The sequence below is a fragment of the Eulemur rufifrons genome, chromosome 18, assembly GCF_041146395.1.
Source record: "Eulemur rufifrons isolate Redbay chromosome 18, OSU_ERuf_1, whole genome shotgun sequence".
Taxonomy (NCBI): Eukaryota; Metazoa; Chordata; class Mammalia; order Primates; family Lemuridae; genus Eulemur; species Eulemur rufifrons.
In genome coordinates, this window is record NC_091000.1 from 59,335,772 (window position 1) to 59,353,538 (window position 17,767).

General features: G+C 41.1%; 1 protein-coding gene across 8 annotated transcripts in view; it reads right to left on the reverse strand.

Annotated features, from left to right (window-relative positions):
- PHACTR1 (phosphatase and actin regulator 1) overlaps positions 1 to 17,767 on the reverse strand; it is a 502,791-nt gene that overhangs the window by 270,113 nt on the left and 214,911 nt on the right. For 2 of the 8 annotated variants that reach the window (XM_069493050.1, XM_069493049.1), the window contains exon 1: positions 16,999 to 17,723. The exons of 5 other annotated variants lie outside the window; for them this stretch is intronic. The gene's annotated coding sequence lies outside the window, so the exon portion shown is untranslated. Of the gene's footprint in view, positions 1 to 16,998; positions 17,724 to 17,767 lie in introns of those variants that run through there. One more of the 8 variants, XM_069493051.1, reaches the window with a different exon arrangement.

Genomic DNA, 17,767 nt, shown 5'->3' on the forward strand with positions numbered 1-17,767 from the left:
ATGAGATAATGTGTGTAAGGTGTCTCTGCCCAGTGTTGATTCTACAGCAGGTGCTCCATAGAGGTCAGTTCACTCCACCTCACCTCAGCCTTACACAGCAGGGGCTGTGTGTGACACCCCGGGGAGCATTCTAAATGCAAGTGCACAAATCTGCTTCGTGGATACCTTCCTGCCTCCACTGAATAACATCAAAACTCCTTAGAAGGGTCTCCCAGATGCTTTTTATATTTTAACAGCTTCGTTAAGACATAACTTACGGCCGGGCGCGGTGGCTCACGCCTGTAATCCTAGCACTCTGGGAGGCCGAGGCGGGTGGATCACTCGAGGTCAGGAGTTCAAGACCAGCCTGAGCAAGAGTGAGACCTCGTCTCTACTAAAAATAGAAAGAAATTATATGGACATCTAAAATATATATATACAAAAAATTAGCCGGGCATGGTGGCGCATGCCTGTAGTCCCAGCTACTCGGGAGGCTGAGGCAGTAGGATTGCTTAAGCCCAGGAGTTTGAGGTTGCTGTGAGCTAGACTGACGCCACGGCACTCACTCTAGCCCGGGCAACAGAGTGAGACTCTGTCTCAAAAAAAAAAAAAAAAAAAAAAAGACATAACTTACACATAAAATTCACCAGTTTTAAGTGTATGATTCACAATAATTTCATGCTTTTTAGTATATTTAAGGGTTTTATTATACATATTACAAAATTTCCATCACCACAATCTAATTTTTTTTTTTTGAGACAGGGTCTTGCTATGTTGTCCAGGCTGGATTTGAACTCCTGGGCTCAAGCAATCCTCCTGCCTCAGCCTCCCACAAGTAGCTGAAACTATAGGTGTGTGACACCATGCCTGGCTCAAAATCTAATTTTAGAACAGTTCCATTATCCTAAAAAGAAACCAGGTGGCAATTCACTATCACTCCTTATTCCTACCTTAACTCTGGGCAGCCACTAATCTAGGTCTGTCTCTATGGACTTGCCTTTTTGAACATTTCATATACATGGAATCATATGTATATGAACCTGGGCTTTTGTCCTGGCCCATAGTTACCTTTCCAGGCTTACCTTAACAATTTCCCATCCCTTCACCTGATATCACAGTAAAATGGAATTACTTTTAGTTTTTCGTGTTTTCATAGTTCACGGCCTTCTGCCTCTAGCCCTGTCTGTGACCATGTCCCTCTGCCTGGAACAACCTCTACATCCTTCAGGTCTCAAAGGAGACTCTATTTTCCTAGGAAGTCCTTGCTCCGTGGCTTTGCAACATGCTTTCTTAGTGCCTTATGCTCTAAGTCATTATGCTATATTGTAATTGCCTGTTTGCTTTCCCTGTAAGCTCTGAGAAAGTAGGACCTGTGTCTATGTTATTCTATCCTTAGCATCTTGCATTGTACTTGGTACTGCAGATATTTATTAATGGAAAGCATGAAAAAGGTCTCCAATTTGAACAAGTTCCAGGCTTTTCTTCTGCAGAATTCAAAGAAGCTAACCTTAGGCTGAAACTTCAGAGAGTTACCTGGGTTCATTTGTCATTCACATATTACTAATGGATATTTGATTGGGGTGTGTGCGACTGTGTGTGTTCAAGGAAATGTATTAGATAGATATCAAGGAATATATAGCATTAGATAGCATTTCATTTTCCTTGGCTAATGTCTGGACAAAATCATGGAGAAATGATTCACATAGCAGTATTCTACTTAATTTGGAAAATATTTCCACCCGGGGTAGGATGGGGAGGAACTTGCATTTCTAAATCTCTATGGACTTATGTTTCCACATTTGTGAAGAAGATATCTACAGAATGAAGTACAGGGAAGTACAAGATATGGGGTATAAACGTAAAATTAATTTTATACCACATTTTTTAATACAAAAAAACTAAACACTAAATCAGTATCAAAAAGTGCTTTTGCCTATGGTCTCCTCTTGCTCCTTGTGCTTCATAGAACATAACTTTGTTGTCTTACTGCAGGCTCTAGAACAGCACAGTCCAATAGAAACGTAGCGTGAGACGCACAGGTGACTTAAAGCATTCTAGTAGCCACTTTCAAAAAGTAAAAAGAAACTGGTGAAACTAATTTTTAAAAAATATTTTATTTAACCCAATAGAATGACTTTGACATGTAACCAATATAAAAATTGTTAATGAGATGTTTTGTATTTCTTCTAAGTCTTCGAGATCGAGTGTGTCTTTTAACGCAGCACAGGGCAATTTGGACAAGGCACACTTCAAGCGCTCCTTGGCCACATGCGGCTGGTGGGTGGCAGCCGGAAGGTGCAGCTACAGAACGTCCACCTCCGGAACTCGTGTCCTAACAGAACACAAGAGAGGCAGAGGCTTCCTGGGCGGAGTGATTCTCAGCTCTCATTGTGCATGTGAATCACCTGGGGGATATTTAAACAAAGTTCTGATCCTCGCGTCTGACCTCTGGAGATTTTCATTCAACTGATCTGTGATGGCGCCTGTAATTAGTGTTTTGAAACTGCTCCCTGGCTGTTCACATGAGAACTGCTGGAAGAGCTGGCCCAGTTACTTAGGTTTCTCCTACTGCTGGTGGTCTTTATGTCAATTTTGGCATGCTTCTTTCTATCCCAGGTACTTTGTTAGGCTTTCTGAATTCCCACCTACCTGGGCTGCCTCTGGCTTTCTGAGATCTCAGTGGACATATCCTTTAGGCTCCGAGAATGACCTTCTGCTTCGTATTTTTCTACACTTCTCACCCCCTTTCTTGTCTTAATTTTTGCTATTGTTTCTGCCTGGTTCTGAACCTGCCCAACCTTTGTTATTACAGTATCTGTTTTTTTGTTTTGTTTTGTTTTGTTTTGAAACAGAGTCTTTGTTGCCCGGGCTAGAGTGCCATGTCATAAGCCTAGCTCACAGCAACCTCAAACTCCCGGGCTCAAGCAATCCTTCTGCCTCAGCCTCCCGAGTAGCTGGGACTACAGGCATGTGCCACCATGCCCGGCTAATTTTTTTTCTAATATGTTTTTAGTTGGCTAATTTCTTTCTATTTTTAGTAGAGACGTGGAGGGGGGGTCTCGCTCTTGCTCAGGCTGGTCTCGAACTCCTGACCTCAAGTGATCCTCCCACCTCTGCCTCCCAGAGTGCTAGGATTACAGGCGTGAGCCACCCTGCCCGGCCCAGTATCTGTTTTTAATGTTTACAGCAATTTTCTACTCTCTTGTTTTGGTCTACTTCTCTACTGAAAACCCATCCACCTTAAAACATCTGATCAATCATCGAAAGCTGAAAACAATCTCTGGCTATGAGAATTATAACGTCTATCCCGATGACTGTCGTGGGTGTGACCTTAGGCATGGTTTCTTTAGATGGGATCCAAACATGGTTCACACTTGCTCCAAGAAGAAAATTGCACTACCTAAGCAAACCCATACCCAGCTTTTTGGCCAACACTTCAAAATTTTACATCAGCCTTTTTTGTTGTTCTCAAAGATGGAAAAACTGTGTCTAGCTGAAGTACCCCTTGAGGGAACTGGGTGACATTAGTCAGAGTTTCCAGTATTACAGGGAACTGAAATTGAAAGGGTACATTTTCAAATGATGATTTTAAAAATATATACAAATTTAAAGGTTCCCCTCCTTATGTCTCCTTCCCAACCCCCAACTCCAAAATCTAGTGCCAGTGATGAGAGGGCCGGGGGTTCCAGAGATGAACATTATAGATGGACCCAAATTCAAGGGGGACCGGCAGCTCCCTTGGGCATGCAAGGGTGGTTCCAGCCCTCTCGCTTCCCTGCTTCTTGCCCCACAAAGGGGTCTATAGTAACCTGGAGGCCAGATTCATTTAGTTTTGTTTCCCCCAGGCTTCTAGATGCTGTGTTGTAATTGTCGCTGGATCAGCCTGGCTAAAATCGCCGTATCAGCAATAAGTTTCTTGGGGCTAAGTGGGGTGGGGAGTTCCCAACTGAGGAGGCAGTAGGGGATATTTGAAGCCCCTTTTAAGGGTGGTGAAGTTTAAGTCAATGAGAAAAATCTGAATACTAAGTACTGAAGAGAACATGGATTAGCATGATGTCCAGCAGAGCTCCCAAGAAAGGAGGTCCAGGCCCTGGGGCTAGTGTTGGGTGGAGACAGAATCGGAGAAGAAACAAGCAAGAGGGATCCTAAATTATTTCCTCCAGCCCTGGCCGGTATGAACTGCTCACCCCTGCTACATGAGGCGGTTAAGTTAACACAAAGGGCTGAGGCAGAGCACACATGCTCTCAAAATACTGTATTGCAACATCTCTTCATGACGGTTGCAGCTGTCTGTTCTCTTAATGATCATTCTAGTACTGAGCAGGACTACACACTTGCAGAGAAACTGGTTAAGACTTTTGCAATGATTATTGTTTTTGTCAGTCTTCGATTCTTCCACATGAACTACCCATAGCATAAAATGGGAAATGTTTATATGGCATCAACATTTTTAAATCTAATTTTTAATTAAAACCTGTCATCATACTACTAGCAAAAAAATGAGATGAATAAGAATGGCTTTTTGGATTTTTTCGGATTAAATTGAAGTTCTAAAATAGTGCCATGTGCTTAAGTCCTCTTCTTTTTGGTTTAATATTTAAAGAAGTCAATGTGTTTGTTAGATAAATTGCGTCTGCATCCATTTGCCAGGATAAACAGAGATGTAGCCTTTTCTACATTGCCATAGTTTTCTTATCAGAAATTAGGAGTGGTCTTAAGAAGTAACTGTTACTATTGGCTAATTATTGTGAGAAAGAGGAGTTTAATCTCAATTAAGCTAAAACTGAAATAATTGTACTTGGCAGGCATCCTCTAATGCTTAAGTCCATAGTATCTAATAACCCCAACCACAGATAGCTCATTCAGCTTCTTAGAGGTGCACCTTGCAGGTAATTCATCTAAAAAGGTCCATCAGGGTGCAGTTAAAAGCAGAATTGGATGTTTCACAGAAGTAACATTACATTTATTTTATATTGGAGACAAGTGGATTATAATATCTGTTGTTAACATTTTTAAGATAAAATTTTCTCTTTTTTTTTTTTGGTGCACGATTCTTGAGTTCTCAAATATGTGCCTAAGTATTTGAGTATATGAAATATTTTTTGAGTGCCAATGTTGATTCTATCCATAGTTATCCCTGGAGCTCACCTGTATAAGTATAAAGAAAGATCCTATATAGGGGTGAAAATACAAGACAGGTTGCTAGATTTTTATAGCTAAATGTCAACTCTGCAGTCAGCACCCCTGGAATCTAAAGCATTTGCTCTTTCTTTTATCAGGAGCATAGAAATAGTCACTTAAGGCTCTTAGTAAAGAAGTCAAGTATGAATTCACTGCAATCTAATACTCACCAAAGACTCAGACGGGACATCTGATTTTGAGAGAGGCGGACTAAAAATATTAATTCTATTTCTGCAGGCCCAAGGTTCTCAATGCTAGCTGTACATTAGGATTACTTGAGGTACTTTAAAAACACCTATGTCCAGAACATTTGATTTAGAACTTATTAAAGACTTCCAAGGGTCATGAGCCCTTGGAACTCCTAGAACCCTGTTTCTTCAAGTGTGGTTCACGAACCAGCAGCATTAACATCACCTGGGAGGTGGTTAGAAATGCAATACCAAGAGCCCCACTCTAGACCTGCTGAATCAGAATCTGCCTATTAACAAGATCCCCAGGAGAGTCTGAAGCATTTGAAAATTTGGCAACCACTTTTAAAAGAAGGTTCAATACACTTTTATTTGTATTATCTGATCATCAAAAAGCAGCACACCAGCAGAATTCCCTGGTGAAAAACCTTCACTGAACTCTAGTTTCATGATTTTCCTGATGGTAATACTTGTATGTCAATTATACAATTCTCATCAAAGACATTTACTTATAATATACCCAATATTTTTCATGCAAGAGTCCACTCAAGGGGCCGGGCGCGGTGGCTCACACCTGTAATCCTAGCACTCTGGGAGGCCCAGGCTGGAGGATCAGTTGAGCTCAGGAGTTTGAGACCAACCTGAACAAGAGTGAGACCCCATCTCTACAAAAAATAAAAAAAATTATCTGGCCAACTAAAAATAGAAACAAAAAATTAGCCAGGCATTGTAGCAAGCGCCCATAATCCCAGCTACTTGGGAGGCTGAGGCAGGAGGATCGCTTGAGCCCAGGAGTTTGAGGTTGCTGTGAGGTAGGCTGATGCCACGGCACTCATCTGGGCAACAGAGTGAGACTGTGTCTCAAAAAAAAAAAAAAAAAAAAAGAGTCCAAGCAATGAAAGTCCCTTTACATTTTAGTGACAGAAAATGCTCATATCACCAGATGAATTTAGTTACTCCTTAATTCAGACAGAAAGTAGGCTGGTGGTTGCCAGGGGCTGGGGAGGGAGAGTGGGGAGTGGGGTAATGGGCACAGAGTCTCAGTCTTGTGAGATGGAAGGCGATCTGGAGATGGATGCATGGTAGTGAAAGTTGCACAACAGTGTGAATGCACTTTATCACTGACCTGTAGACTTAAATATGGTTAAGATGCTAAATTTTATGTGTACTTGACCACAATAAAAAAAATTTAAAGAAATTCAAAAAGAAAGAGAATTTCTACCCCCCTGGAGTCAATGGCTCCTTTGAAGCTGCTATTTCCTAAGCCCATTTATGAAATTCTACCCTTAGGATTTTAAGGGCTACGATGCTAACATTATGATTTCAGTAGTGAAGTTATCTCCTGAATTATCATTTAGCAAATGGAATGTAGTGAAGGGGTACGAAATTCCACAAAAGGGGATGAGTTTGAGTGGAAATCATGGAAGCCAGCGGTCATCTTTCCCTTGGGTTATTTTTCCTGAAGGATTTCAATAATTCTAGTGAGGGGAGACAGACACACAGCACAGATTCCCCAAAAAGATTATAAAGTTGGCTCTGCCGTGTTTGGAAACCTCAGGATCCAGGGTTTCTGCCCCTACAACCAAACCCAGAACCTCTGCTCAGGCGTCTGTTAGCTCTTGGCAAAACAGGACTTCCTGTTTTCAAGATAATGTTTTCAAATGGCTCATAAAAGCTTTCTTGGACATAACTAGTCCTAGCAAAACAATATTTTGATGATTAAACTATAAATGAATCAGAAACATATGGAGTGAATTTCCCTTGGTTTTGGCAAAGCACACTTTGGACTTGATTCCATCCGGGATATTTGAAAGATGGTTTCAAGTGTGTGTTGAATCAAACGTGATTCGCTTTTCCAAGTTCCCTTTTAAGCTTGGGCAGTTGAAGAAGAGGACAAAGATTGCTTAAGGTTTCTTTGTCACAGCCTTTGTTTCTATACTACTAGATCTCTCTACAGATGCAGAATTTATTCAACTAAGAGTACAGTTGACTGAGTATATAGTACAATTGCCAGGGACATTGCTACTCTCTTGTGGTTTCAGTGTAGTTCAAGAGGTTTCTTTTTTAATTTATAAATGAAGGGTTTCAGACTTGGGTTATTTCAAAGACTAGAGACTCCCTTGCAGGTGAACTCTTTTCCACTTATCTACAAAGATTCAAGCTTACTGTTCTTCTTGCAACCCTCAGCATTTGAACTCTGTGGGCAGAGGCATTTTAATGGAGTGCCACAGCTCTGGAGAGAGCACCTTCCATGTGGCCATAAAGAATGCTTACCCTCTTAGACATCTTGGAGGGGCATTTTAGAAAGAGAGAAGGAGCCCAAGATTCTGATACAAGTTTCTTCCCTATTATGAATTGTTCACATGTTTTTGAATATAATAAAGATGAAATATCCTCTATATCTGGAAACTATTTTATCCACAGGCATAGTCCTACTAAGAGTGCTGTGGCAATAACCTTTAATATCTAGGTGTTGGGGAGTATTTAATTTCATAATATCTAGGGAATACAGGCAAATAAGTCTCAGCAATACAGATTTAGGAAAGTTAAAGAGACACTTTGTATCTTTAAAAAGGTTCGGAGATAATTTATATCCAAGATGAAATGTAAGTCTCAGCAATACAGATTTAGAAAAGTTAAAGAGAGACTTTGTATCTTTAAAAAGGTTCAGAGATAATTTACATCCGAGATGAAATGTAAAACAAGAACCATGTCTTTTTATTCCAGGCTATCCAAATCTAATAGACAAATAGCATAACCATGCTTCTCCTGTCTTAATGAGCTCATCTGTAGATTAACTGTAGCTCCATTAATGTGAAATGCAAGAGTGATTGAGAGAATAATTCTTCTTAGTAACATGTATTATATTCTACATGAATGTTGAAATGTCCAAACTTTTTTACTAAACAGCACAGTATAACATAACACAACTAACATGCCCAATTTCTTCAGTTACCAAATAATTTTAACCACTCCGCCGAAACATCGAAATAAAACAAAACACAAAAAAACAAGCCTCCAAACCTAAAAGCTAAAAGAGAAGAACAACATTCCTGTGGGAGAGAAGAATTTGAACAAAAACATGAAGGCGGGGAATTATGTGGTGTAAGGAGAATATTAGAAAAGGTAACATTAAAAACAAGAAACTAGAGAAGATAAGGTATCATTAGCATCTATACTTCTCTTTCTCCAAGATCTGAAACTCCAAAACTTCTCACTGTGATTACGGCCTCCAGGGTCCCCTGCCTGGGTGTGCGTTCCCTGTTCTGAGGTTTATTATTATTAATAGCAGGGTGCCCAGGGATAAGTTACTTCTTTGAGCCTCACTCTCCTCATCTGTAAAACTCTCAAGGGTTGCTGTGAGGATGAAATGAGATCACTTAGCAAGAGCCTCTCAGCAGCACCTGGGATACAGTGAGCGCTCAGAAAGTGACAGCTGGCATCTCTGCTCTCCTGCTGTCCTTGCTTCCTGCTGTGCCTGCTGCTTACCCTCCCAGCAACCTTGGCCCTCAGGCCCTCCGACACCACCTCCACCTTACTTCAGGGTCTTCCTCGACCCCTTCATCCTCTTGGCCCTCTAGGTGCAATCAGTAGCCAAGTCCTGTTGCTTCCACCCGCTAAACCACGTATGGTCCGCCTCCTCCCCTCTGTTCATTGCCATCACCAAGTCTAGGCCATTCATCATGCCTTTACAAATGCATGCCTTTACACTATGACAGTCCAGTCTGGCAGATCGGGCTCATGCTAGCTGGGTGGCCTCAGGCAAGTTCCTTATCTCTCCCCTCCTCAGTTTACTTCCCTGTGGAAAGGAAATAACTAATGGCTTCTCACTATTCATGGTAGCTCCGTTCCACACAGTCACTGTGAGCACCAAACCACTGCTACCAGGGAAATGCAGGGTGAAGTCTCTGTGAGCACATTTTCTTCAACTCAACAGTATATACCTTTGGTTTTATGTTTCTTTCTACTGAAATACACCTTATTTAACAAATATTGATGATTTGTTATCACTGAACTCAGGTCCAACAGCGCTATCCCTCGTGCTTGAGCCAGGCTTACTGAACACTCGTAGTTCTATCTGAACTGCAGAAGGCATATCAGTCACAGCCTTCCTGCAGTCAGGAACACCGCATGGCACTTCAGCACTGCACCTGGGGCCATTCTACACAGAAAGATCTCCATAGGAGATACCTCAAAGAACTAAAAGTAGGCCTACCATTTGATCCAGCAATCCCAATACTGGGTATTTATCTAAAGAAAAAAAAGACATTTTATAAAAAAGACACTTGTACTGAAATGTTTACATTATAGTAGCACAATTCACAATTGCAAAGATGTGGAAACAACCCAAGTGCCCATCAATACATGAGTGGATTAATAAAATGGAGTACTACTGAGTCAAAAATGATGAACTAATACCTTTTGTAACAACCTGGATGGAACTGGAGACCATTCTTTCAAGTGAAGTATGGCAAGAATGGAAAAACAAACACCACATGTACTCACTACTAAATTGGAACTAAAAAGGTCAACGCTCATGTACACGTATGGTAGTAAAATTCAATGGAATTCAAGCAAGTGGGAGGGGGGAGGAGGGGATGGGTAAATTCACACCTAACGGATACAATGCACACTATCTGGGTGATGGACACACTTATAACTTTGACTCAAACTGTACAAAAGTAATCCATGTAACCAAAATGTTTGTACCCCAGTAATATTCTGAAATTAAAAAAAAAAAAAGACTTAAGCATAAGACTCAAAACTATGAAACTAGGAGAAGAAAACAGAGAAAATGATTTACAAAAAATAAAAAATAAATAAATAAAAACAGAAAATCACTGACAAGAAGCACCAAAACATGAAAAACATGGCACTAAATAGACCGTGAAAAGGACACTTGTTTACAGGATGAGAGCTGAAACAGGGAGGCGGAGCAGTGCCTTGCTCCACCCCAGCTAAATTTATGTTGCTCTGCACGTGTCTGTGAATGACTTCAAAAGCATCTGAGGGCTGATTTGGGGGTTACAAATTCATTCTATTGAGTATGCAAATTCTGTAAAAACAGAACCCATGAAAAATGAGGATCAACCGCACGGTGCGCCCTCCGTATGTGTGGATTCCGCATCTGCGGATTCAACCAACTGGGGATTGGAAACATTGGGAAAAATAAATAAATAAATAATATAATAAACAATAATAATGCAACAGTAAAAAATACAAATAAAAAGACAACAACTCTACCTAGCATTACATTCCATTAGGTGTTATATATAATCTAGATATGATTTAAAGTATACAAGAGGATGTACAGAGGACATGTGCAAATACTAGGCCATTTATATAGGGGACTCGAGCATCTTTGGATTTTGGTATCCTCGGGGGTCCTAGACCAATTTCCTGCAGATACTGAGGAATGACTGTATTTGTACCTAAAGAGAACCTGTGAGAAATGAGCAATGACCATATTTGTACCTATTTTGCAGGCTTGCTGTGCAGATTCAAGGACATAATCTAAGCAACTACTAGGCACTCAATAAAAGTGAAAGCTACTACTATTATTTATTATGATTATTACTTGTTGCCATTACTGTATTCCCCACCACTGCAATATAGCACGGTAACCAAGGGTGCGCGCTCTCTCTCCATTCACTCCTCCTTACACACAGTCTTAAGCTCTGATCATGTCACTTCTGGGCTTGGTGTTCAAGTTCCTTATAACCCAATGTACCTAAAAGTGGCCCCTTTCTTTCTACCTTCTCCTCCAACCAAACTGACCTGGTCACCTTGCCCCGGGCAGACTCCAGGCGTGCCTTCCTCTGTGAACTGGCTTCCCACTTACTCGCCCTCCTTTGTTGGGGATGTCTCCTGCCTCTCGCCGTCCCTGGCCACACTTGCCCTCTATTGAAATATACCTATTCAGCCCTCAAGACTCTCAGGTTAGCAACAGCTCTAAAGCCTTTTCTAGCTGGAATTAATATCTCCCTCTTATCAACCTCAATAACCGTAATTTTTCTGTTCTCATGGAAGCTGTCATTTTCTATATTTTGTTAAAAATCTTATGTACGTGTTTTATTTCTCTGAGTAGGTATGGGTAGATCTGATTCATCTTTTCTTATACTACAAAACTCTTTGCACACTGCCTCGTCCTTAGTATAGTAGATAATAAATGCTTATTGATTAAATACAATAACAAAAGTAAAACCCACAAGGTAGCTTTTGCTTCATTGAAAAAGACATGATGTTTATAAAAGCAGGTTTTTATTTGAGAAATTTTACGTACGAACAAACCAACTTAAAAAAAAATAGAGTTCCTAATTTATATGAAAGACAAAGCAAGCCAATACTAGTTTTCTTAATGTCTGGCGACTTGTTCCTGAGTGTTTGTCCGTATCATTTTCAGCTTCCAGGCCCTTTTTTGGGCAAGTCATGAACCTTGAAATCAAGTCTAACTAATACAGGCACAGACGTATTCTGAATTACATCATAGTTTCTTTCAACACCTTCATTCCAATAACCCAAACAAGAGCACTCAACACTTGGAGAGAACATTGCATACAAATGGCTTGAAGCTTGGGCAAACTAATTTAGTGCACTAACCCATTACGTCCCCTGGTATAAGTCTGTCTGCTGATGTTCTCGTTGGTGAGTATCAGAAGGAATGATCACGACACCCCGGGAACTAATACTTCCTTCTTGGGCATTGGAGGCATACTTCATTTTTAATGAAAAAGGACATGACGGTATTTTACAAGTTACAAGATACTAAATGTGTGCTCCTTTTTTCTTTCACCATTAGTTTTTTTTTTGTTTTTTTTTTTAAATCAAAGTATATGTCTTGCCTGCATGATCTCCCCCTTTATGTTGCATTTTCCTGTTTGGATATAGCATCCAGCCTGCTACCAGGGAACCAGGATATGCCCTACCAGAGTGTACAAAAAGGCCCACTAAAGGCACAGCTGCACTCTCATCACCCAGTGGGGAGAGAAAGAGGAAGCAGTGGGCACTGTCAACTTCATCTGGGTGCAGCTGCAAATCACCTGCTTCGTGCCTGTTATCACTTTCTTGTTCAAGCCTTCTCATGTCTATGAATCCAGAATAGGTGTCAGTTCCCCTGCACTTCCCGTATTTGAGAGGATACCTCAGCTGTGAGCTGGATCTCCTATCCACGTCTCTGAAATCATAGATCTGAAATTAAGAAAGGAAGTGATTTGTAAAAATCACTTGCAAATCATCTTCCTCTCTATTGACAAATTCTGTTTCAAGAATAAACGAATGTGTGTGTGTGCACCTGCGCATGTATGTGACCACATGTGTGTATTTCAGGTAATGATGCCACTGAACGTCACTGTGAATACTAGATGGAAACAGGGAGGGTTGGGGACTGACTGAAAGTGTGCATGATCGTGCAGGACACGGCAGGAACCTGATGACAGGCTCAATCTTCCTGTAAGAGACTGAATATCGAAAGGAAGTGGGCAATTATGCAGAGACATGCCATAATCCAGCTGACCTCAAAGGAGCATCTAATTCAAAACTGTGTGAAATCCATCCTCCAAGAACAGCTGCCACCACAGAGACGCAACCTTCCTAGGGATAATCCACTAGTTCTTTGACAGAATACCTAGGTATTAATAATGTCAATAAACAAGGTCCTCACTTTCCCTCTCACTTAAAATACTCCTCTGGAATACTTCTTGAAATACTTAAAATACTTCTCTGGAAGCTTGGGCCAGGTCTACCAGGCCGCCTTCCATGGTGTCTCCTAATAGCATATTGGAGATATTATTTTCCTTTATGGAAATGCCATGTTCCTTTATGGATCTGATCAATTCCTAAAACAAGAATACATCTTTTAATGAGTTTTCTTAATTAACTTGATAGTTGTTCCGGGCTGAATTGTGTTTTCCCCAAATTCCTATGTTGAGGCCCTAAGCCCTAGTACTTTAGAATGTGACTCTATTTAGATATAGGACCTTTCAAGAGGTAATTAAGTTTAAACGAGGTAATAAAGATGAGGCCTAATCCAATCTGAGTGGTGTCCTTATAAGAAGAGATCAGGATGAAGACACACACAGACCAAGGGGCAACCGTGTGAGGACACAGAGAGAAGGCTGCCATCTATAAGCCAAAGAGGGAGGCCTCAAGAGCAAACTGCCTTACCAGCACTTTGATCTTGGACTTCCAGCCTCCAGAATGGGGAGAAGATGAAGTCTAAGCTGTTTAAGCTACTCAGTCCGTAGTATCTTGTTCTGGCAGCCTTAGCAAACTAATTCATTAGCTATGGATTATCCAAGGTGATTTTCTTCCTTATTATCAATAAGAAAATCCTGGTTTTTAGTAACACACACATTTTTTCTTTTTGGGTCAATGTTCTTCAATCCTAAATACTTATTAACACCTGTTTGCTAGGCCCAGGTGGAGTTCAAGTTCCCAGCATTGTTGAGGGGAATCCTTTAGAACCTGGTTATCTTCTCAGTTTTGACACAGGATCTCATTTTGTTTCTCTTAGGTATCTTGAAGGCAAGGTAGAAATTATTTTATAAGTGAGAAAATAGACTCAACTGAATGATGTACCCAGGGAAGATGACTGAATTTGTAACCAAGTCTTTCAATAACACTTTCTCTGCTGTTTTTCCCATATTCCACTCCTTTTTCTTTTTCCTTAGCATTATAATATTTTCAAGCTTGGGTGTTTTCCCATCTCAAAATTTGCTTCTTTGTTTTTTGAAGCTTATGTCTTATTTTTCTGTAATTCTGTTGGATTCTTTTTTCTGTTTCTTTTAATTTTAGACATTGGTGTTATCTTTGTGGTGGATTTCTTAGAAGAAGACATCTTATCCTATTCTTTACTTTGCCTTCGTCATGACAAATTCCAAAAAAGATTTTTTTTCTCCAGCTAATTTCCTAGAGAAGCTCAGGGTATACCTAGAGAAACTTTTAGGAAATCCTTTCCCTGCAACTGTGAATTATGAACTGTATAGGAAGTCGAATACCCACGGAATGCAAAAGGTAAGGACTTTTGGTATCTTTACCCTTTTAGAGTAATTATACCACTGTCTTTGGACTTTATAGAACATGATCAGGAGTTTGCTTTACTGGAGGCATTAAATCCCCATGTTAGGCAGCTACAAAGAGAAAATAAAAATGCAGTCCTTAAGAGGCTGCATAAGGATAGCAGATTCTGTGTTGTCCCCGGCAGAGACTTGGAATTGAGTAGTCATGAATCACTATGGCCCAGCTACCTGAGTCGCCCTGGTTGGGTAAAAACCTACAGGAGCCCTGAGCCCAGCAGATTCTGGATGAGAAAAAGGCGGAATCACAACTAATAGTATGGCCGAAGCAGGAAAATCAAACCTGCCACACCAAATTGCGTCTATTGGAAGGTGTTTGGGGATCTCCAGAGACAGGGCTACTTTGTCCTTGTTGTACCCTCTCTGGTGCGGCCCCCCAGCTCAGATTATTGAAGTCTCGAGGTAAATATTTATTATCTGGTGCTGTCACTGATGTCCTGTGTTGCCTAATTCAGTTCGATTCACCCTTCTGTCCAAAACACGAGAACGATCACGCCCCCTCATATAGAGGAATAAACAATTAATTAATTCTGAAACATTTTGGAAATCACAAATGTGAGCTAAAGTTTCACTCATATTCTTTACTCTCTGGGCATTTAAAGGGAAAAAAGGACTTGGTTCTTCCAACATTTTGTGGTCACTACATACCATAAATGGCAGCAATAATAATAGCAGGTACTTTTTAACGTGCTAACTGGTGCCAGGCACAGTACAAGATACTGTTCTAGTCATGCATTATTTTGTTTCCTTCCCATACAACATGTGAGGCAAGTACTGTTACTATCCAATTTTACACATAGTAAACTGAGCCTTACAAAGGTCAAGAAACTAGCCCAAGTCACCCACTGAATAGGTGGCAGAATTAGAATGGAAATCCCAATCAATCTGACTGAAAAACCTGATTTTAATCAAAGCACTTTTATTTCCATAAGGACTGGATTTTCAAAATCTGTCCTATTTCACATCTTCTGACCATTTGTCCCATAAAGTACTGAACTATCCCAGAAATGAACAAAACTTGGCATCCAAACTGCATTTCCCAGATGGTCCCTCACACTGAAAGTAACACAAAAATTCTCTGTAAGACCACAAGTCCTAGTCCTTGATGTGGAAAATGTGGGCACCACAATCTAGGCAGATTACCAATTTTTAGGGAATTAGAGTGCAAGGCAATGCACTCAAAACTAAAACTATTTAGAGCATCATGTTATCTTCTGTGATTTGGAAGGCACTGATGGGTCTTGCAGTGTTTGGATTCATTCTTATGAATCTCAGTCCTCATGATATTATTGAAGTGCAGAAATGCAGGTTTCCAGCAAGTTTAAATGGATGGAAATTTGGATAAAACGAACTCACTGTGATGACATTAATTATTTAACCAGTGCTTTTTTGAGGGACCACCATGGCCTTAAAAAGAGGGTCCATGGGCTGTTTTTTTAATATCATGAATATTTATACTATTATAATATCTTCATTGCAAATGTGAGCTTTAATGAAAAACCTCAGCATACCTTCTGGCTTTGTTACTCATTTTTGTTTGTCGAGCATCAGAATAGATAGATGGGGTGATAGGGCCACAGTAGAGAAAAGACTGTAGAAATTCACGATCCACAAAGTCTTGTCGATTTCCAAATGTGGTCTGTGGTCTTACAGATTTAGGACTCACAGATTCAAGATCGTTTTTATTGTGATAGTCAAATATCCTCTCACAGGGATAACTGTACCTCTTTAAAGAGCTGTTTATATTAGACACATTCAACTCATATAATTTGCCCCAAGCTGGGAGTAAGGCAGAGAAAGAATGAGAGACAGCAAAAACCTGAATATCTCTTTACAGATATTATTCTAAGGACATTTTCCTTTTGGTTCCAATGTCACCATATTTTGTTTAGAGCAAGTCATGTGGCAAAAAAAAAAAAAGTAACAATTAGAAATGAACTCTTCCAAACTAATGCCTTGGCTATTTCTCAGGTTCTCTAGAAGTCAGTGAAAAAAGAGTCCATTGTAGCATTTTCTTATTCATGCTAAGTGAGCTGTTATCAGTTCCCATATTGATTTTTCTCCCTGTGCAGCAAACCCCAAAATGCCACGGCCTGAGATGAGATCCCATCAAACCTATTCCTTATTTATCCTTTCATCTTCCAAGTTCTCTTTCCTTTTTATCATGGGCAACTTCTCCCTGAGCGCACTTTCCCTAAAATAACAGCTGCGAATTCGATTTTTCCTTTCCTGTCTCTTTAACTGGGAAACTTCCTGAGGTTCCTAAGAGCTGCCTGTCTCAGCAGGCATCCAGGGCTCCGGCAAGTCTCCATCACAGTGAGATTTGCCAGTGCATCTCCTCTTTGAAAACATCATCACCAATTTCATATCGATCTCTGACTCTGAGGCATCTACACTGAAACTGTGTGCTCCAAGACATCCTATGAACCAGGTCTGAGAATTTCAAAACCAAATCAATTCATACTGGCGGTTCCAAAAAGGAAAATTCTCTAAACCGAACAAAGCATCAAACCAATACAAAATCCACCTAACACCAAACAAAAAGCAATCAAATTCTTTCAGACTCCAACGCCTACCTTAAAGATGGCCCAAAGCTCTTGGCTCCCACATGTATCCGCCTCTCTGGGTTTGTTTTCTGCCTTTCCAATAGCTGTGCTTTCTTAAATTGAGCCACAGTCTCCTCAAGTGTCGGGCTCTGAAAATACACATGCTACACACGCCCATGCAGCTTCTCGTGCCAGGCAGCCCCTTCGCCTTCCTTCCCAGCCGTGCCAACTCCCTGGCCGCTGACCAGCTCTCACGTGGGGTGGGACGGGGAAGGGGAGGGAGCCACCCAAAGTTGGGGCATGGATTCAACTCACCACGGATAGGTGGCCGCCCATCTGGCAGGGAGGGTCCATTTTATCCCTTCTCTAACCTTAAACCCCCTCGAGCCTCGAGCCTCGTTCAGATCCCACAACAGTGGGTGGGCGTAGCAACTCCCCCTGGGCGTGACCCGCGGGCACTCACACCTCTGGGAGGTGGCAGCCCCCAGCGGGTGGGACACAGATCGCCTCTTACCTTCACAAAGCTCCAGTTCTTAAAAGCCTGGCTGGAGTCTCCAAGGAGTCCTGCGTTTTACTGGACATGGGAAGGCAACTAGTTTCACAAGCAGGGAACATTTAAAAAATGAAACAGAAAGTAACCCGGCGATCCAAACCAGACCCCCGACCTCCATGGGCTGGCCGTCCCCAACCTCTGCGAGTCCTCAGACTCAGCCTGCCCGCCCAGCCGTTTCAGCCTGGAGAGGAGTCAGAGGAAACTGCAGCTTGGAAGTGTGGAATTTACAGCCTGGGCTTTTTTTTT